This window comes from Anser brachyrhynchus (genome assembly GCF_964034855.1).
Source record: "Anser brachyrhynchus genome assembly, chromosome: 12".
Taxonomy (NCBI): Eukaryota; Metazoa; Chordata; class Aves; order Anseriformes; family Anatidae; genus Anser; species Anser brachyrhynchus.
In genome coordinates this window covers 16961006-16984426 of record NC_137707.1, presented here as the reverse complement: position 1 = coordinate 16984426, position 23421 = coordinate 16961006, and the positions used below count along the sequence as shown (strand labels likewise).

General features: G+C 37.3%; 1 protein-coding gene across 11 annotated transcripts in view; it reads right to left on the bottom strand.

Annotated features, from left to right (window-relative positions):
• The window catches only part of LOC308176755 (uncharacterized protein), a 121737-nt gene that overhangs the window by 79354 nt on the left and 18962 nt on the right, over positions 1-23421 (bottom strand). For 6 of the 11 annotated variants that reach the window (XR_013938567.1, XR_013938568.1, XR_013938569.1 and 3 more), the window contains 2 exons: positions 15337-22020; positions 12524-12901 (listed from right to left, as the gene is read on the bottom strand). The exons of 2 other annotated variants lie outside the window; for them this stretch is intronic. The gene's annotated coding sequence lies outside the window, so the exon portion shown is untranslated. The remainder of the gene's footprint in view (positions 1-12523; positions 12902-15336; positions 22021-23421) is intronic. 3 more of the 11 variants (XR_013938570.1, XR_013938571.1, XR_013938572.1) reach the window with 3 other exon arrangements.

Below are 23421 nucleotides of genomic sequence, written 5' to 3'. Positions count from 1 at the left end.
TGCCTAATGAGTGTGCTCAGAGAGAGTGCATGGTTCCTTCTAAACTATCATATAAAAACTTTTCACACCCACGTTTGTCCTCATGTATCTCTCTTTTTTATTTCTCCTCCATTTTGTGAAAAATGTCACAAGGTGCAAAAGGATAGAGGGTAAATAGGGTAGTTGGTCTGCAAAGAGAGACTGGCACAATATTCACAGCAGAAGAAATCACATCACACAGATATCACATACAAGGTGTATGCCCAGGACATTCTGTTCTGTTCATTCTGGACGAAGAAATAACGCCATCTGAAGGACACTTAAAGGCTTCTCCTCAGTTGCTGTTACTTGTGCTTTGCCTTCTAGTCAAAAGCTAATAATTTGATGAATGAAATTACATGAATCCACTAAGACCTAGTTCTCAGAACTCATGAAGATATTTAATTCCAATTGAAATCAATGGGAGTTATGGGCCTAATTACCTGTGGGATTCTGAACCTTGGTATATACTTTACTACCATGTAATAATCAATAATTTTCAGGGCTAGAGCAATGCTCCCTTATGCAGGTGAGGGTACTGTTTAACAGATTTCCCTAAGGGAACTGAAAATGATTATTTGCTTTCTTATAGATCATCAGAAGAAATATTAAAAGTGAAATCAGTTTAACTTTTAATAAATACACGTGAACAAGTATCACCAAAGTGACAGCCATTGATTTATTCATCTGTTTATCAGATACAGCAGTTGAACAAATCTGTCTTCCTAGAAGCCTGGCAGATAAGCAGACATCCATTGATGGCATATACTAACATAACAGAGGTTACACTAGCTCTAGTATGGAGGAACACAGCGAAAATTCACTGAGATACTACATTAAAGGGAAAAAAAATCTACTTGGGTTTCTGCTTGGAAAAGGCTTTGGAAACAAGGAATGTATTTTACTGAGCTAAAAGCAAAAGCAACTACTATGCCATACAGTCAACGTCTGTTATAGCAGCTTGCTTACAAAACAGTGCAAAAATGCAGTATATAAGTAGGTATACAACAACGTTAAAAAAAAAAAAAAGTAAATAATGGATTTAAATATATCTACCTAACACGAGTAATTCACTTCAATTTGCTCCATTACTAAGGTGATGGAAAGAAAATGGTAGACACCAACATGACAGGAATCATTTTACAGTGTCCATTTCCAAGGAAACCAAACTGAAATTCTGTCTTCAGTTAAAAAAATTAAAAGGCAGGGTTCACACTTCAAAGTACCCAGCATTTTCTAGAAAAAGGACAGAAGAACGTCATCATTTTTATGCTAGCAAAGGTAGAAATAATTCCTTTTCCCCTCTCATCTTCACATAAAGACATTGCCATTGTTGGTCCTATTGTGGATTTAACCTACATTTTGAGTGCTGGACCAGTTCCATACTGACAAATAACCACTGCTCTTATCCCAGAAAAATCTGCGCCATGGTTTTCTCCTTGCATAGCTCTTGGTGTGAGATGGTCACGGAAAGAAAGAGCATTACCTTACTTCTTCCTGCAGTGGCCCTTGACTAACCTATCTTTAAAAAGCTATTCAATATTTCTAAGTTACCTACCTTTTCTTCTTCCTATCCTGTAGGAGCCATGGTTACAATAAGGACCATTATTCTTACACAGCTTGTCTGATTTTTTCTTTTATTAGTTTGCAAAGAATAAAGCAGAGTAGTGGTGAGGAAAATCTGTTCTTTTTCAAATACTTTCCCTCTTATATTTCATATGCTTGTGCCTTTGCAGTATTCTTAATGTTGAGTTTTGAGCTGGAAAGTTCTGGGTCAAGTGTGGTCATAAATTTGATGATAAAAATTCCTTTCTACACAACTGCTATTCCTTAGCAATTATCTTTGCTAATCAATATTCTGCAGCCTTTGAATGCAAAGTACACATGAAATTCTAACTGTCACACTGTAGACTCAAGATACTCTCATTGCTAATTGTCAAGACCCAGCGATGTGTCTTGTAGGAAAATATGGACAGGTCAGGGACTGTGAGTGTGTTCTGACGTGGCTTGAGTTCAGTGAGTAAAGGTGGCAGCTGATTTGCATTGACTTGCCACACATTGAGTATTGCAACAATTCACAGTTGAGCAAGCACCATTTCCTAAAAATCTGTCATTTTAATTAAGATCAAATTATCTGAATAAAATTAAATATCTGCACGTTGCCAAACTCTAGCTGTGTAGAGATTATGATCTCCCAGTAATTTCCTGTTTTATTATAGTTTCTAAAATGGCATGTTTGACGGTCACATACAATGATCTTACAAATATCTGAAGAATACAGACCATTTTATAATAGTTCTAGTATGAATGCAGTCCAATATTCTATTTCCATCACTGATCTGTGCCAGAAGCTACACCAAAAGTAGGACTCTATAACATGTCTCCTGAGGAAATGCCTATTTTAACAGACAATATGAGAACAAAAGAAAGGGAGCCATGGTCTTGCATTTTCCAGAGCTCTGCAGCAGTGAAGGCTTTTAGAGACTTGCAGGAATTAGTACCCTGTTGGTCAGTCAGCTGAAGTATTTACACAGAGGGAAATTGGGCCTGTTGACTTCTCCTCATGGGATGGAAAAAGAAAATGTGACAAGGAGGGCACCAAGGAAGACATTTCCTTCACTTTCCTCTGTGAAGTACTTCTATCCCAGCTTTGGTAATTTGAAATAGGTCCAAATTCCAAACCTCAGAGGAACAGCACTGAATTATACCACCTACCTATCACTTGAGAATTTCGGCATTAGATACTGATAAATTCATGGTAAAATCTTGTATATATCTTCTTTCCATAGGTGGATTGCTAATACTAATTGGTGGATAACTTAAATACTCATGTCATTTAAGACGAAAACAGCTATTTGTATTTATTTTTTTTTCCTGAAATACAGGCATAAGTGGTGAAACTCATAGTGTTAGGCACTCTATGCTCATTATTCTGTAAAATGATTAGGCACATTTCTCATAAACACATTCAATAAATCAACTTTTAGTATCTCTGGCCATTTCTTACCATCAGCATAAAATGGTACAAATTGCTTGTCAGTTGGTGAAGTATTTAAAATATTCAGTAAACAACAAGCACATTTTTACTAATGCTACATGTCAAATAAAATTGAACTAGGAAACAGGAAAAAAATGTTATCTTTAGCTGTTAAGTGTTTCAAATGTGGACGTGAACTCCTTTTACTTTTATTTTACCAGAAAGAACTGTCCATTTCATGAAATATATATATATATAACTTTATATATAGATATTATATAGAGAGATAGATATAAAGTACATAGAAGTGTATTTCTTTATTCCATTATAGTACAGCTGCTTTTATCTGTAATTGGTCTAAATTCTCTAAATAGCGGGGCCGATAATAGGTCAAATTAATTCTCACTAGATTGGTTAGATTACTAGATAGGTTAGTCAGACACTTCCCAAAGTTATGTCTTTTGGTTAATGTTTCTTATATTGCACCAAGGGATACAACTAAGACTTACAGCATTTAATTTCAATTTGCAATTTTCTTTTAATGGATATTTAAGTATGTTTTTCTCCTACTAAGAACATTTGCATTAAGAGTTCTTTCCAACTGCTCATAAAACTTTGATATATATACATTTTTTTTTAATTACAAAAAAAAATCAGAATTAAAAATTGCTGAATTTTCAGTAGAGCTACCGGGCCAAATTTCTCTCTGATGTAAATCTAGATAAATGGATTTACTGAAACAACAATAGCCCACAGTAGTGTTTTACTTAGCCCATACATGCTTTGCCTCTCAATTATATTCAACTTTTTATACAACACTCTTAATACAGGTACTACTTTTTTATGTTTTATGGATATTTGAAGGCCTTCTGGACATATGAGACAGTTTCAATAAGAATTAATTCCCCATTGCTACTAATGTCTGTATATATATAAAATCATATGAACACACCCATTGTATATATGTAGAGACAGGAAATATCACAAGACTAAGTCAATCCTTTGCAAAGTACACAAATTAGCATAATTATGCAAAGATGCAATATGACACAAATGGATATTTACTCATGTACAGACACATCAAAACAGATTTTCCAAAGCAATTTCAGTTTGAAATTTTTTTACTCCTCGCGGGGAGGGGGACGAGAACAAGACACCACCAAAACAAACAAAAAGTAGACAAAGACGAAGTTCATCACAATATAGACTTTATGCTTAGGACAATGCACAGGGGTATACCAGCTGCTCTTCTACATGCTTTCTAGTGACCTTAGTAGTTTAAATATTCTCCTGCACCTCATTCTTCACTTGTAAATAGAGAGATTAGTCCAATTTCATCCATTTTCTGACTCATCTGTTTATTTCAGAGCAGTAAAAAGGATGTGTCAAAACCACAGATTTCAGGCAAAATTACTCTGGTAGGTATATAAGAAATACTATCCATAATCAAAATATCTATGGAAAGAGAGATATTTCAGTATATTACAAAGGTTTCACAGATGTATTTTGATTAAAAGAAGGATAAAATAACACCCACAGAATTCTAATTAAGTCAAATAACTGACTCGAAGAGGGATTTTCAGAGGAGTCTGAAGAAACATGATACTTTCTCTATTAAAAAGATTTTTTTAAAAAACAGCACTAGCATGAAAATGGAACCAGACTGTCCCTCACTTCCATATAATTTTCATTCTTCTTTGCAACCTACTGGCTAGTGCCATCTGGCCTTATTTACACTGCATACTGAATATTAGAAAAGCATTCGAAAAGTTCACATTCCAATTTCAACCAACAGTAATGGAAAGAGAAACCTATACTGTTTCCCAAAATCTACCTACCTTGCATCTGTAGATAAATTAAACTAAAATTCTGAGAAACCTGTCTCCTGAATGCTATTGTTCAGAGCATGAAGTAAATCTGAGTCAGGAGCAGAGATGTAGTATATCACATTTGCATAAGGAAGATAGCTCCTTTGTAAACATTGATACAGAATGGCAAGTCTAGCAATGACTTTTTCCCCCCTAAACTCTCTCCCCTCTGACTTACACATCCTTGTAATATATACTGCTGTTTTGACTTGAGCTATGCACCCAAATAGACTATTTGTGGAGTATTTGTGATGCACAGATCTATTATGCACAGCTATCAGAGGTCAAACACAGAGCAATTCTATACCTCTGATGTCAGCCTGAACAGAAGCATTGTTCTTGGCAGTGACAGGAAAAAGCACCACATCCAAATTACTGAAAGCCTTCTCATGACAGAAGAAAAAGCTGTCAGTTTAACAGCTGAACACAGAAGGTTCAACCAGTATATATCCTTCTCATTCAAGTAACATGAAACCCTGGAGGAAAAAAAAAATCAAGAAGAAGAAGAAGAAGAAAAAAGAAAGAAAGAAAGGGAAAAAAAAAAAAGCTGGAACTGTGTCAGATTTTTTAAGTTGTAAAAGCTCTTGTCAATGTTGAACAAAGAAAACCAGCCATTTCTGTTGCCAAGACAGTGCTAAAATAAAAGAGAAAGGGGGAGCCTCAATATAAATATATAACATGAGCGTCTATATGTGTGAATTGAAAGAGAAAATATTCTAAATTTACTACACTATTATGTTTATACTACATGATAGAATATAAACTGTGTGAATATATATTAACATTCACACACATACAGAGGTATATACTGATCTATCATAAATTTATAAGGTTTGTCTCAGATGTATATTTCTGTGTTTCATTACTCATAACAAAAACACTTCTAATTACCAGACTCTCATATGTTATTTATGTTCAGTATATGTCTCCTGAATAGCATCACCAAACTCCCTAATACTGTACCTACGGAGCAGGGGGATATCTTCCCTGTTTGGGATGAATGACCCTTTTATGCACCTTTGACAAAATAGACCTTTGCACATTAACAACAACAACATGAGAAAAGAATCTTATGACCCTGGGCTATATGAAATATAGGTGTAGGCTGTCTCTAGCCCAGTGGCTACAATCCCCTTACAATCCTCCCTCAAGATATTATGCTCAGCATAAGGGAAAGATGTTTAGAACTACAACAATACTAAGTGCTAGATCTTCACTTGTTGCTCTCTTAAAGTGTGCACTGGGCGAACAGCACGCGTTGTGCAAATTAAGTATGTCATCCAGATTACAGGCTGTGTTTCATTTTCTAATGTGTAAGTAAGAGAGATTTAAAATGCCAATAAATAGTTTTAACCCAGCTACATCACACAAGTGAAGCACTGGCTGGTGAATGTGCACACGTCTGTCATCTGAGCTGTCAGATAGCCCTTGAAGAAACGTCAGTCCTGATATGTGCTTTACCAGTTTTGTTTTCCACTACCACAGAACAAGTAGTTTAAAAAGTGATGCTAATTTTTAGCAGAAGAACTGTGTGAAGTAATATGAGAAGACAGGTGCACACAGTCACGGGATGAATTCAGAATATTAATATGTTTCTCTTTGACAACATTAAAGAAAGCATTGACTTTAATTTCATTGTTGTGGATTGCTGTTGCTTTTTCGTTATTACAAAGCAAATGTAGATCATTTTTGCTGATTAGCAGTTCCCATGCTCTTCTTATTTATCTCACACTTGAAGTCATAACACTCAGTTTGTGACAACATAATTGTCTCCATAGAAACTAATTGAGTTCTCACAAAATAGAACATTTGCACAATATTTGGACCCTGTTTACAGAAAACCTTGTAAATGCGTGTACTGCACAAACTGTCACCACTGGCAAATTTCATAGAAACATGTGAACCATTTTAGTAGGAATTTATTAAAACAATACTGTTTTCCTCTTCTAACCAGTCAAAAATAAATCAATCAAAACGTTAGGGCCAAGTAAACTTCTCAGCTGTTCAGCTCCAGGACAGATGCACCAGTGATAATTCGAGGGGTCTGGAGAACAAGTCTTAGGAGGAGCGGCTGAGGGAGCTGGGATTGTTCAGTCTAGAGAAGAGGAGGCTCAGGGGCAACCTTATCGCACTTTACAGGTACCTTAAAGGAGGCTGTAGCGAGGTGGGGATTGGTCTATTCTTCCACGTGCCTGGTGACAGGACGAGGGGGAATGGGCTAAAGTTGCGCCAGGGGAGGTTTAGGTTGGATATTAGGAAGAACTTCTTCAGGGAAGGGGTTGTTAGGAATTGGAATAGGCTGCCCAGGGAAGTGGTTCAGTCACCATCCCTGGAGGTCTTTAAAAGACGTTTAGATTTAGAGCTTAGTGATATGGTTTAGTAGAGAACTTGTTAGTGTTAGGTCAGAGGTTGGACTCGGTGATCTTGGAGATCACTTCCAACCTAGATGATTCTGTGATTTATGCTTAGGTGTAGCTATGTAGCACCTAAACTGCGCATTAGGTCTCTTATTACTATGAATTGTTGACACCTGGCACTGACTCAGAAACAAAAGAAGACATGGTGAATCCCCTTTACACTTTAAAATGGATTCTGAAGTTAAAACACCTATCAACTCTTCTTCTGCTACCTCTAAGCTGAGACCTTAACTGTCATTGGGGATCTCTTTAGGTAATGTATATCAACTTTGCTATCAAGTTAGATTCCCAAAAGCTTTCAAAAGACTTTAGGAAAAGCTGGACTTTTATTCTTTCATAAAATTTGACTGCAACAACTATTAAAATAGAGCTTTGTTACATCAATATCTGGAATTGCTTTTTTATGTGACAGTAAGTGAGACACATCTCATAGAATCACTGAATCAATCATAGAATCATTGAGACTTTCAGGATCATCAAGTCCAACCATCAACCCAACCTAACAAGTCCCATCACTAAACCCTGTCCCTTAGCTCCACAGCTCACTCAACTTCAGTCATACTTTAGGCTCCCTTAAGGAATCGAGAGGTACTGCCATTTAATGAGTATCTAAGAGTAAGATGTCTTCTGGCAATAAGGTCAATGAAAAAATTCAGATTAGCCTCAAAACTACAGCACGTCCCCCTGCAATGCCGACCTATGTATGGCCCTTGATCAGACAGCTTTGCACCACGCTCCACATGTAGAAGTGGTGAGGGCACTGCTCGCTGACATTTCCAGTATTTTAGAAAGGTGAATGTGAGAATAATTTAGCAAAACTCTTCCTGAACACACTACCTAAATTTTTCATCATCTCTAACAGGTAACTATTTATTGTCTCTCTCTCCAAGGGAAGTGTGTGTTACAGTTCTTACGTTATGTTTTTAATTTTGTTTTGTCAGGCTACACAGTAGAATGAGGAGTAATGAAAAATAGAAGTTTTGAGCATCTGATGATCAGTACAACCCGAATACTTCAGGACCGGCCCACTTATATGTATGATATTACCATATGATGCTGTCTTAGATACTTGCCAGAAAAGAAACAGATGGTGCCAATAAAAGGCAAAAATGAACTTCATTCTTCCATAACAAGGCAATAAAACCCAGCATAATATAATTATTTTCCATTTGTTTGTCAAGTCAGGTCTTAACACATTGGGGAAAAAAGATGAAAAATAAAACAGAAAAAATAAACCTTTTTCTTTTGTTCCAAAGCCTTGATGTCATAACTTGTTTTCTGGAAAAGAGCTTACAAAACTTCATAAATCCTTTTAGCCTTTAGGTTGCTATGCTTAGGAATTTAAACAGGATGTCAGTGTAGGGTTACAGACCAGATTACAATTCTCTTTGCTGCCATGCTTATGTGGGCTGGAGGAATAAATAAGATGCATGGAGATGAAGTTTATAGTTATCTCTTCTCCCTTATATTGACAGAATACATTTCACAAAGCACTGACTGTTTTTTCTTGCTCTCCCTGTTTCCTCCCTCTTCCATCTCCAGGATCCCTTGGGTATGTGAATATTTTTCTTTCTCTCTCCAATTTCCCCATTCTGGCTTGCAAGTTTATCCCGCACACCTGCAAGAGCAGGAGCTTTCAGTCACAAAGGGCTGCCAAAGCTCTCATGTCAAGGAGGAGATGTAATTTGGAGCATCTTTTTCAGCTTCATTAATAACAAAACACCTGTGAGAGAGGGAGTTTAAGAGATTGTGTCTTCATCATTTATGAATCTTCCTCCCTGCTGTGGCACTTATCTCTTTGCCAGCTCAACCTGGCACAATTCCTCAGCATCCAAAATTTAAAAAGAAAAAAAAAATCCTTTTGTCTCCAATGAAAGCAATGTGGATGGAGAAGGCATGGTGCTGGGAGAAAACAGCACCGGGAGCTGAAAGCCTAACCCTGCTAGAGCTGAAGAGAGTGACGAGCCTTGACATTGCTTCATATTTACTCTGTTTGTCACGGGTTTGTTAGATTTATTTTTTTAAAGAAAAATAATGGCCAAGATAAAATATAATCCTCATGATTCAAGCACTGACATTGAAGCTGCCCCTTTCCTCCACACTCCCATTGCAAACTAAGCATAGCCCTTTGAATTTTTATTGGTAAGTAAAATAGCTGTGGCAAAAGCAGAGAACAGCTTCTAAGCCTAACTTTCCATGTTAAGTTGCTAAAGGGAAGAACTGCCATTAACACATTCTCTACATGAACAGTCAAAGCCTATCAAAAAGATATTTTTTTTAAATCACTGTCTTCACCAGGAAACTTCAAGGAACACTCTCACAAAATGCTCCATTTGGATGCTCTACTAAATAAAGGTCATTTGACTTGCAACCAAACTAACAGCAGGTATACAACACACTGTGGTTAATTTGACTTCTGAGGACACTGAAGCACGTTTCTACCTATTCCAGACTCCCAGTCAAAGAAATTTTCTTTTCATACATTCTGAATTATTGTCATCCTCTATGAAACTTTTGAAATTCTCTCAGTGCAAGGACCTAGGATTCCTTTAGTAGACTGTATAAATGCAAGCCAGCAGAGATCATTGAATAAATCAATTATTACATCTCACAGTGTGGTTCAATTGGATGAAATATCCTGAAGGTCTGATAGCTATCCCAGTTTATCCATTGCAGATGCAAGAGTGACCACCATTGGAGAATTTGAATTGATGCTATAGTATTAGCATCAAATCTTAGAAAAGAGAGTAAGCATATTTAAAAGCCAAAGAGTCTAGACAGTAAGCCATAGTAACAAATGACTAAATCTCTTTCTTGCACAGTAAAGAATGGAATGGGGCTCCTACAATAACTCCTGATTTAGTTTGGGAAGGGGTGGGAAGAGGGAAGGGAAAGAGGAAACAGGATTCTCTGTCCACCTGCATCATGATATAATGCTCAGCATCTGTGGGCTCTTGTCTTTCATGATAAACCTGAAAAAAATCTGAGATACTTACAATCTAAGAAGTACTTTAACTTTAGAATATATGAGTTTTATATGCAATATCTGCTTGGATGTACTCCTTACACAGGTAATGTAGTAAAAGGAATGGTCTGAAATGCAAAATCTGGGCAAGAGTTGATATACCACAGGTTTCTGCTAAGCTCTGTTAATGGACCTCAGTACAACCTCAGGATATTTCCTTCTTTAACAAGGTATTGGTACTTGTGCTTGAGTTGTGCTGCTCTGTGATATAACCACATTCTGCAAGCAGCAAAATCCATGCATCTGTTATTCATATCCTTGTGCTTCATCATATAATGATGACTTGAACCTGCTGCTGTGCTAGTTCATTAATAGATCGAGCAATACTTGTAACCCTAAAGTGAACAAGTGTCTCTATGGGACGTTCCTGACTTCAAGATCAAATTGAAAGGAATTCAAATGTTCTTTGTTCTTTTCTCACATGGCAAGCACTGCAAACCCCACAGGAAATTCAGAAGGATGTATTTTTTGCATGTTTCTGGAAGGGTGGGCCTGATTGTTTACCACCTATGATGTGTGGAAGACCAGGTTTCAATAGCCCACATGCAGATTAACTGATAACTTTGGAAATGTGTATATTAAAATATCACCACAGTAAAGAGAAAATATTTTTAGAAACATACTATTCAGAAATTCACACAGGTCTCATATGCTTGAATATTCCCAAGTCCAGTTTCACAGCATAAGTAACTTCTGGAAAGAATGTCTTAATTGCTTTAAATGGCATGAATTTCCACTGCTGCACTGGTTGACAAATATAATTCAGACAGCTCAGTGCTCAGTTCTGAGTCACTGTTTTAGTCTAGTTTGAAAAGTAAACTGAAAAGTTTCTTAAAGTATATTCTCTTGGAAAAAAAAAAAAAATCACTGAAGGATGGAAACAGCAAGATCCTAGCCCAAAGGCTAAAATCAAGAAATTATATTGAAGAAAGAAAACAAACAAACAATAAATAAATAAATAAAGGAGACATCTGCAGTGAAAAGAAGATACAAGAAAAATAACTATCAGTCAAAAACCCATAATGTGAAGGAATTTTCTGCTTATTATGTTGCTATTCTCTCATTACCATATACTTTAGAAGCTAGTAAGACAAAATAATCAGATGAGAGATCAAGAAGAGCAATAAGCCTCACTCGCAAATTAAAAGCAGGTGGCAGAATGAGAGAATAACAAGAATGGGGGAGGGTTTCTGATCTGGAGGAGAAAGCGGACGTGGCTGCAGCTCGCTGAGGCCAAGGCTCCACGCACAGCCCCACCAAAGCCAGGAGCGTGGCAATCCCACCAAGATCCTGTGCTCACGCAGCACCGCTGTCTGGGGTATCTTCCTTGCTCAAGTAATGTGAAACCACAGAAAGAAAACTCCCTCAGATAGTTTAAGTTACAGAAGCTTTTGTCAGTCTTGAACAAAGCATACAACTGAGGCAGTGCCACTAAATTAATAAATGAAAGGCAAAGTCTCAACATATATTTATAATCTAAGAATATAAAGCCTTCTACATATACCACACACATAATTCTCCTCACAGAAAGATATAACACACCTAATATTACCCAGGACTAATATATGTAATGCATACATAAATGTTTTATAGAAAACCTAAATCATATGGGTACGATATAGATCATATGTGTAAAAATAATCTCCTCTAAAGAGTTTTTTCACATTGCAGCCTTTTGTACTATCTTTCCAACACACCCAAACAGCAGTTTATGGAGGGTTTGGGGTTTTTTCCTTTAAATAATATCTGCACATTTTGTAAGACAATAAGAAAAGAAAACCATTCAGCACAAGGAAGCAAAGTAGGTTTCGTCTAAAGGGTGAGATCTGGTTGCCTGAACACAAGCATTTAGTGTCATTTTAGGAAGGGTGAGCCACCATCCCACTTGACCTCTGGCTGCTGGTTTGGAGCATATGGGGCTTCCTAAACCCAGCAGCAGCTCTACCACCTGCAAGATAAGCTGGTGCTGGGTACCTGTGTTTAGGCACCCAAATTCTCAGTGTTTAGAACAACAATGTATCAAATATTTCTTTTGTGGTGGTATTGAGTAGATTTTAAAGTTAAAAAGCTGAGCATATTACACACTGAAAGTGGATATTCCTTGTTATCCCGATGTTGAATGTGACTTACAAGGCCAAGAAGTAGACAGCACAACCAATAACTAACCTATCCATAACAAACAAGTGGCTTTACAGATGGTAAACATGCTTCAACTCACCTGCAGTTTATTTTTTAATATTCCTAGGCATTTGGGCTTTAGTCAGAATCTTTTCCAGTGTTTCCATAGTCCAACATTTAAAAAAAATTAGAGCAATTTCTAGGAGATTCACAGACCAGAAATGCAAGCGGTCTAAGAAACATGACAGGCCCATCTGTTGGATGAGTATTTGTCATTAACTTAAATAAATATAGCTAGGAAAAAAAAAAAAAAAAGGAAAAATGGGGTTTTGTCTTTACTAATCACCAGAAGGGTACCTCAAACAACCTTAGGGTATAGTCTGCAGGAGTTCCCAGCAAGGAAGTGGCTGTGTGACTGGTAAGTTAGAAACTTCACCAAACTATTTTCTTGAGCAACTTGGAGGACTCATGGGAGCATCTAGATAGAGAGGGAAAAAAAAATCCATTGGGTATCTTTCTTCTGTTGTTTATGTTATTGACCTGATCACTTGGCAGAGGAGGTGACTATGTGAAGTCAAATTCTCAAATGGTTTAATTCAACGCAGCTTAATTCAGCTTTAATTTAGAGCTGTTTCATTGACTTCAGTCCAGCTGGGCTGATTTATTCTTGCTAAAGAGTTGGCCCCCTTCTACTGTAACTGGTGAAAACTATTATCCACTGAAAGCGCTATCATAAAGAAAAAGGTATTGAGAGGCATAGTATGAAATGGAGGGTGTTGATATACTGAGCACTAACAATGTTTATAGCAAAGACAGCTCACTCTTTCATTGCTGTGATTACAGTTGTCTTTTGTTACTATGGAGCAAAAGAAGAACATCTTTGTTGCTTGGAGGTCCACGCGCTTCTCCTATTTATCTTGCACTTGAAATCTTTACCCTTAGATTGTGACAACATAATTATCTCCATGGAAACTAACCAAATTGTCATGAAATGGAACACTTACATAAAATTTGGACCCTGCTACTTACTGAGTAAGCATACATACTGTACAAACCACCACTGTGGATATATTTCATATAGGCCCTCTTGTAAGGATGTTAGAACATAATGGTTTTCCTGTTTCCATTCATCCAAAATATATCATTTAAATGCATTAAGTTTTCATTAATGTCTTAATTGTTCAGTATAATGAAGAACTACTCTTGTTTCAAATACACATATTTCTACCTAAACTGGGTTTATGATGATTTATAGGGCAGTACAACGTATGAAAGCTATCATCAAAAGTAAGGATGATTCACAAAACTTAATTTTCATTTCTGCAACCTGAAAACACAAGTCTAGCAAGGAGAATGTTTCCTAATATGAGTTAGAAGAGAAGTTCATGGCATGGAAGCTTACCAACAATGAGGTAATTCCTAGAAGAAAAAGATTAAGTATGGGAGTTCTATTAAAGTGTTTTTTCCTTTGGTGCTTTTGAAAATCCCGCTGCACGCTATTAGTTGCAACTTTGCTGGGCCAATCCTATTAGCTATCTCCATCAAGTGTTCACAACTTCTGCTGAAAGATATGTTCTTCCATTTCAGGGCACATTTCATAAATTAATTGCAGGCTTTTTGCATTTAACTTGCATTCAGGTTTTGGTTGGGGTTTTTTGTTTGTTTGTTTGCTTGTTTTTAAGTCAGCATTCGTTCATGCTTTGGATATTATATAGAAATCCTTTAAAACTTTGCAATAAAAATTAAAATACTAAAAAATCATACATATATATTAGGGGGTAGAAGAGAAGTAAAGGAATTGTATGGTAATGCACTAGACATCTGGAATATATTGCAGCTATCTAAAGGCCAAATTATTTTTAGCCCTCTCTTCTAAAGAAATGAGTCTCCAGTGATAGTGACTCTGTCTGTCCCTTTGAATTTGTTGTCCTATTACCCTTAACAGACAGGCAGCATTGCCAGAGAGACTGTTGTTGAAGATTTTCTTAAAGTCAGGGGTTGGTTAGAGGCCAGAGTCAAATACTGTCCCCACTAAGGGGATGCTCAGAAGACTTTGTTCTTTCAGTATTACTACTGGCTGCATATGCTGAGGACAGGCTTACCCTGACTTCACAGTGATATATACTTTTGCTCCTCTAACTATATGACAACTTAGAAGCTGTTGGGGAAAGAGTAGGAAATATTAAATTATACACCTTCAGTAGAAGGCAGGATGAGAATATGGAAAGGCTTTTAGTTACTGCCATAGAAAAGACAAAATGAGGAGAAATAAAGTTGATGAGATAACAGAAGGCATGAGGAAACCAGACAGAAGTCTGCAAGAATACTTCATTAGGGAAGGTTCATAAGGGACTTGTTCCTGGAAAAACAAGTGTTCTTTTATGGTAAAGCAATTAAGTGGAATTCACTGTTGAAGGTATTACAGTTCTGTAAATTATTTCAAGAGAACAATCATCTAAATATACTAATGTTTTCTGTTCCAGGTGAATACATAAGGCTTTTTTCCCCCTAAGCTACTCATTTCTAAAACTGTCCTGTGCTCCAACAACAGCAATTTCATCCCACGTTGTATTTAGTAAATTGCACTGAAGTGCATGAAGTCTTCTCATAATCTCTGTAAACATGGCCGTATATCTAAAGGCAACTATTACATATGGGTCATTATCTATTCTATTGCTCAATATCTCCTATTCATGACCATGTCATCACAGTAAAAATGAAGTTGTTTTGCATTTAGATCCCAAGGAAGATGCTCTAATATATATAAAATACAAATATTTCCATAAACATAATTTGCTATTCATATAGTGGATTATATCATTCATATAATGCCTTTAAAACAAACAAAATATACATCCCCAGATTTAAGCAGATCCACAAGCTTCAGGGATTTTGCTTTGAATGCATTATTACCTGCATACATATTATCTTTTCCTGGGCAGTGGTTATGGTTGAATCTGAAATATCTTGGAGGTTTTGTCACCCATCTGAAGCTTAAACTAAACTGATTCAGGAAAACAAGAGGCCAGGCACAATGATTTTCCTGAAGCTCAGGATCATGAGTAACACAGCTTACACATATGGTGTGGCACCTGGTGCTTATTATGTACAAATCAAACAAGCTCATCATTCTTATAAAGCATTTCTCCAATATGAGCCTGTTAAACCCTGTTTTCTTCTACTTCTCTATAATATTTAAACATCATGGTCAAAAGGTGACAACCACCTACAAGAACATACCAGTTTGCCATCAGGGAATAGACTGTGGCTGAGTTCCCTCCTTTTAAAGACTTTCCTTTTGTGGTTCTTTCAGATTAGGGCACACAGTCCACCTACAACAGCTGACAGCACTTAGCAGTATATCCCTCCCTCATTTTATTTAATAAATAAATAAATAAATAACAGACAACAACAACAAAACAGAACGTGTCTATAAGAAGTAGCAGAAAGCCTTTAAAATCAATGAAAAAAAAAATCAAACTGTTAACACCCTGCATTTGATTCAACTCAAGTCCTGGTGTAACAGCTGGGTGACTGCAGTGGTTACCCCAGCAAAATAGATAGCCAGTGCAGAATATTCTCCAGTGCAGTTTAATAAATTGTAACCCTGTAGCATAGGCCAGATTCAGTGATTTTTAACTTGTATAAAAGTTTGGATTCACTAAAGCTTCTTGAATGTAGAACAAAATTTGGAGAGTCAGGCAGAGAATACTAAAAAATAACTATAATTCAGAATAAAAAAAAAAATCAGAGCTGATACATATATCTCTACAAGAATCCATTGTCCACATTTTTCTGAAATAGTTCATTATGGTGCTATTTTGTGATATTTTCCAAATCTAATTATTTTCCTAAAAGAAGTTTAATGTTTTTTTTCCCTCCCCATAGTACACAGCTCATGATATTTAACTGTGACATGAGGGAAAGCAGTCATATACAAGTAATACATCATCAGTAGCAGATGAAGAGACTATCAGTGGTATCTAGCATTATAAAAAGATTTTGTGGGTAAGTGAACATATATTTAATCTCTGTTAACTTTTTTTTCCCCCTGCAATTTAGGGTAAAAGCTTCACTGTCATTGCAATACTAAAGCATCATCTATCATAAGAGGAACAAAAGACCAAAGCACTATTCAAAGATGATAACATGAAAGGCTTTGGGGGCTTTTCATGCTTCCAGTCACATGGCTCTGAATCTTCCCTTTCTCAATTATTTCTGTATATTACTAAAGAAAACTGCGCATCTATCCGATGACAAATCTAATCTGGAAGTCAGGATTTAAAATAATACTCCTGCTAAAACACAAGTTGTGTGGATGCAAGCCTTGAACGCAAGCCTTATTTTTTTCTTCTAGTTTTCGTAGCAATTTTACTACATAGGTGAAGGTATGTGTCATAAAACAATTTATTCTTAGTGTCAGTGTATTCAAGTCCCATGGCTATTTATTTATTAGATCTTTATAAAATAACACTTGTGTTCATGTCTATAGTGCTTTTCTCTGAGGACCTCAAAGCATTTCACAAATGATAATTAACAACACCCTAATCATATTTTTATTCTCATTTTACCAATAGAGAATAATGGGTGGGTTTTTTTTGTTTTTGTTTGTTTGTTTTTCCTATTTTTTGAAATCTTACAATAAGCCTATGGCAGAGTTAAGTACAGAACCCATAATCACAGATAACCAAACACATTGCTTTGAACGCAAAAGCATTATTTCAGAATATGTCTTGTTTGGAACAATTTTCTAAGCTAGTAATTTTATAGACAAAATGCAGCAGAGCACTGAAGTGTTGGTGTTTTGTGTCTAGCCATAGGTACATGAAGTATTTATTCACATGTTGACATGAATTGTGTCTATGTAGCCTATGAGAATTCTTTCTTTTTCTGTTTTCTTTCTACTACGTCTTCAATTTTTCCACCTCTCATCAATCCTCCAGAAGTACAGCACATGCATTTTAATGGGGAATACATCAAAGCTCCACAATGATGCTCAACAGAATGCCAAACTGGTGAATTGCATCTCACAGACAAAACAAAGACCAGTCTAAACACTTTACGTATGTGCAATTTTTAATCTCTGCACACAGGAATATACTTGATGTATTTTACTGGGCTCAACAGTATTCAGCTGTGCTTCCACTGTTCAGACACAGTTTTTGCAGCCATCTAGAAATATCAGCAAGATCTCTAACACCTATGTCTGTTAGAACTTTATCTATGACAACAATCCTGAAAATGTCTTTATATAACATATTAAGATTCTAGTTGAAGAATTAATGCTGAGAGAGAGAGAGAGAATGAGACATTTGGATTCTTTTATTTGCAAAAGAGCACATAAAGGGAAAACAATTTACTAAGTGGAAATAAGCTATATCTTAAATGGCATCAGCTCTATATAGTATTGCATATCTGCTAGAATCAGAGGCAAGGATGAAAGCTTGAGATGGCATGTAAGACAGTTCAAGAATTTCATCCATATCCAATATGCTCCATCCATGCAGGAGTGGTGGTGTTGTTGTTCAGTGCCTCTCCCTTCTGTAGGATCATTTCATTTTTAATGGAATAAATACATAAATTTAAAATCTGAAAGCTTGCCTGCAGCCATTAGCTGACTATTGACAATAGCCATATATTTTCCATGAAATATCCTTCCTTACATCTCTTAACACTGGGAAGTCAGAAGGCAGAATAAAATGAAACCAAAAGTTGAAAATAAGTCCCTAAGCCATGAAAATGTTGGGTTGCCCTTACTTTGTGTTGATTATTGTCCTTTTTCACATGATTACTACTATCAGAGCCTCCCAGTACTGAGGACAACAGCCAGTAGCACATAAGATGACCAGCCTCTGCAGGATACAGCTCCAGTTGCACACCAGCACAACTCCACAGCAGCAGCAAAGCAGCTAGCAGTGCAAAGCTGGTGTGGAGCGACACCTCAGGCACCAAAATCTGCTGTTATGGCCAACCAGGCACGTCAGAAATCTTATGGCAGAAACCGTTACAGCTGTTTTACTTACACACAGGTGTGCTTCACCAGGGCTTAACACATAAGCACCAATCATGTGGCATCAGCAACCAAAATCCAAAACCTTCTAACCCCAGCATCACTGGAGGTGTGAAAGAGGGGCACCATTCTGCCCTGGACAGACCGTAGGAACAAGGATGCCCATGGCTAGGGGACAAAGTCCTTCTTTATGTCCCTTGAGTGCCCTCATTATCGACACTGACCAGATCACAGAGGAAGCTGCCAGGATCTGATGGTGAACACCTGGGCAGGTCTGTGGGACATCCCTCACAGGCTGCTGAGACACCTCATCAGAGAAGATCTAATAAATCTGAATCATCCAGCTTTATAGCAGCTTTTGTTTTCTTCAGCCAGAAATCCAACATTACCTACAAGAACAGCAGAGCGCTGATGTCATTTGTGCATCGCACACTGCAGATTTCTGTTTTGCATTAAAAAGCTGAAGGATATTTTGTTCTTAGGTGCATAGCTTGTTAGGAATGCAATTCGGACCTGGAGGCATGAAACATCTAAAGAAAAACTAAACTGTTCACAAATCTTAAAGACTTTAGAGTCCAGGCAGACCCAAAACCAACCTCCCTCCTCGCAGAGAGCGAAGTAGGCTCACATTCATTCCCATTTTTGCATTGATACATAACTAAATTAACTGGGAGGTGAGAGGTGTAGCTACAGCTGAGTGGAGGCTACAAAAACCAAGCTTCAGAGTGGAGGAGTTTGTAAGAACTTGTCCTCCTGAGAAGACAAAACTAAGTATGATATTGTCATGGAGACAGCATCCAAGCAAAATGAAAGTAAATAATACATTAGAAACAAGATAGCAGGAAAAAAAATGGATATATATATTTTTTTAAATTAAATACTCTTGCCTAGTTTTCCTTAGCTAATTAGCATCCCTTCTTAGCGGTTTAAGTAACTGCTCATTTAGATCAGTGAATGATTGCTCTGAGATTAGGGTGTGGGAAAATCTTTCTGTTGGGAATAATCTACTTATGCTACTGTTTATTTGAAGCAGTGATAAACATAGAGATTTTCCTTCCATATGTGCCAAGTATAAGAGAAAGCAGAATGATTAATGAACCCTTGCATTTTGCCAATAAATTACCAACTTCAGACGGAAATTTATAGTTTTCATTAGTACAAGATATTACAAAAAATCATAACTAATTTAAATCATTTTCATTGCAAGCTATTCTTGGGTTTTTAAGAATGTTTATATTATTTCCATTTGATCTGCTGGGAATGACATTTTGCACACCATTATTTATAATCTACAAAAATTAATTATGCTTCTAATTAACAGCATGCAAATAAATTATTGCTCAAGGAGTTATTTATTCAGTTGTAAAGCAGGAGCTTTAAGACTGTATATATATATATATATATATACACACATTTTAATCATGCTTCTAGGGTTTTCTGTTTTTTTTTCTTTTTCTTTTAATTTTACTTATTAATTTCTTCCCAGATTTCTAAGGTCCATTAAAGTTGGTCTTTTGTGAAAGTTTTTCAATGCTCAAAATTATTTATTCCTCAATAACCAAGGACTGGATAAGCTTCATGTGCATTTCCTTTCTGTGCAAAGGATAAGAAGTCTAAGAAAAATAATAATGGGAAAGAAAAACCTGAAACTATATTGACAGCTAATACACTCCCTTCTCAGGGCTATTTAATGAAATTAGCAGCTGTGGAATATGCCAAAAATAGCTGCAGAGATGGACAGCTAATCCTCTTGAGAGTACATAAATTGGACAACCATAATACAGAATGCTTTCTTTTGCCCTAATGTCTTACCCAGTTGTAATTAGAAGGGGTCACCTTGTGACAAAGGCGGGACGCCCTGTCCCACCCTGCTCCCATCCCTTTTCTTAGGCTCTCGCAAAGCTGCAATTTGGTGTCTGTTCTCACTTGTGGGTTGCAAGTGGACCTCAATAGCTTGGTTCTGTCCCCCTCTGTCTCTTTGCAGTCTCCTACCAGCTATTAGGTGACAGAAACTGTTACAAAAGAGGATGAGTGAATGCAGCCAAACAAATACTTTGTGCCTGCTTTCCATACATTTACAAGTCGATGGTAGAAACAGTCATAAAAATATTTTTAACTGATGTTGCAGAATATTTAGAGAAAGTGCACTTTGCATCATAAATATTCATGCATCCCTATTTAAGAAGTAACTACTCCACAGAGGGTGTCAGGGAATTGTAGGTGGTGTTACGTCCAGGCAGAAGACCTCCAGTTTAGAAATGCAAACAACCGGGAAAGAATTTGAAAACATTTTATAGACTGCAATATGCTTGCAGAAATGATTTCAAACAAACAACCAAAACAAAAACAAAAACAAACAAAAAAACACACACACAAAAAAAAAAACTCCATTTTGGGCTTGTGGACAAACACAGGGTAGGGAAAGAAGATAACCCTATCAAATTCTTAACTGTTAAGCCACAGATGTCCTGAACTTACACTTTTTTTTAAAAAAATGAGGATAACAATTAACTACTGAAATAATTTGTTTGAGGAACCTGGCACTCTCCTGCCCTCCTCTCTGGGCAGCCAGCCCTGACAAATTGACCCTGGGTCCGTCCCCTCTCCCTCAGTGGGAACCTACAGCTGGACCAGGTCCTGCGCCCTGCATGCTCTTACACAGCCGTGTACAATGGGTTGTCCTGCTGCCGGCCATGGTCCTAAAGAGTTTGGGGGTATGCTTCAACCTTGAGGGGCCTCTTGGTTTGGCAGGCAGGGTCAGTGCAGTTCCTTCACATGTGTCTGGGGGCCCTTGTTCTCCAAAACATCCACATATTCCCTGCCTGAGTGATAACCGAGCTTACAGCTGTCACTCAGAGACAGATGCAGAGATCCCCCTTCTGCAGCATCCAGCAACGTCAGCTAGAGTTGCATGAACAGAGACTGGAATTATGAGGAAGGTTATCACCTGACATTGAATTTACTCACCAATGGTGTAAACCCACATGTCATACAGGGATCCCCTAAACACTTTTTTTCTTTTTAAGTAATTGTACACACACTAAAAACCAAACACTCCTTCACCACAGGCTGTCTGTATTTCTCTCCTTTTCCTAACATCAGCTGAGGTCTCACACTCACAGAAGGATGAGCACACACAGCCCACACCCTGTGGACACCCTCACAGGCCTGCTTCTGCAGAGCTTGCTCCTTGGCTTTGCCGCCAGGGGCAGGGTGGGGTGTGCACGGTGGGTGCCCTGCTCTCCGTGGAGCTGCAGAGGCACAGGAGGGCTTGGGGACACAGCCATGAGCTGAATGAGTGAGGTAATTAAAATGAAAGAGATTTTTGAAGGACACAGCCTCGTATTTGTAGATGGAGGGAAGGACTGTTGAAAAAGAGTTTGTCACTGGTGAGAGTTGTGTGCGCCGTGGCGCCTGATGTCTTCCCTGGAAACACCTGCCAGCTCCTGCTCTTCTCCTGGTGGGGCTGCTTGCTCCCTGGGGAACGGACTTGGTTGCAAACATGAGCTTTTTATTAGCTGCCACGGATATTCTTGCTTCAGCCACCCATCAGCTACGGTAGGCCCACTGCCGTCCTGTGGTGGGGCCTGTCACGAGAAGGGAGCACAGGTTGTGGAACCAGCAAAACCACTTTAACAGGGGGGCAAAACAGGGAATAAAAGAATGTAAAGTGGTACCAGCAACCCAACGTGACTACAAAAAGAAGGGTCTTGTCGAACCACAGAATACGATGGAGCTAAGACATGCGGACTTGCAAACTTACAATAGTACTACAGCAGTTTTGCTTTAAACACAAAGCACATACAGAAGGAGAAGTCTTCATTTCAACACTGGTCCACGGTCATCTGTTTTTCTCAGTAGTTGCCATGTGGGTCGTGTTGAAAACATAATGAGCATATCAAAAGGTATGTTGGACAGTTTAATAGAGAAGTCTAATAAACAGATGTTAGTAATGAACAGCTACCAAATATATTAACATATCATCTTTCTAATAAAACGTAGCATAAAGTAGATGGATTGTGATACTCAACAACCTCAGTAGTGGAGTTAAAATTGAATTATATGGAAGAAAAAACAGCTCTGTTCTGATTTCAAAATTATGATGATCTACTATTATGATCCATCACTAGCAGAGCAGTAGGTGAAACAATAATAAATCTCTGTTATTTATAATGCAGCAAATCATAAGAAGTATCATGAGGAGTTATAACTCATTTTCATTTCAGGTCATAATTAGACATCTATTGCATTATATTTTTGCATAGGTAGATCAGTAGCATGGTAATTCATAATCCATCACACAAAATCAAAACAAATGCAAAATGAGTAAAAAAACCTATTTTTCTCCCCAGTGTACCTAATTTATGTGTTAAGTAACTGGAGTGAGTACAGAGCACAAGTGAAATGCAGAGTATTTTATCTATTGTGATGATATTTTAATACTTTGTACAAATTCACTAATGGCTTTTGAATGAAAGAACTCAAAAAAAAAAAAAACAAAAAACATGGTCCCAAATTTTACCAGTTTTTGCCATCCATATTAGTTAAAAAAACTAATGTGGATGATGATTTGCCAGCCAGATAGTGGCTGCGGGTTTCCTTCTTGGTTACTGAATGCATGAATTTTCAAGGAAGCTTAGTAGCAAACAGATACTGGTTTGCATTTGAGGGAGAAATTCAGTTAGTTTACCTCCTCTCTTTTCTTATTTTTTACCCCAGTATATGAAATTTTGTTCCTTTGATGATGCAGGAAGTGCAGTGTTGCTGAAAAGCAGTAACTGTGATATCCACCTGTTCAGATCAGTGGAGTTTATTATATCAGGGATTAGAGAGTCCTAGTTGTATTAACACAAAATTTCTCTCCAAAGCAGAATGAAGACCATGCATCTTATTCTTCATAAATACTTTCGCTTATTTATTTTAGAAAGCAGCACAAGATTATTTTGACCACAAAGATGTCGAAATTTTCTTTGAGCTACTGTAAGAGA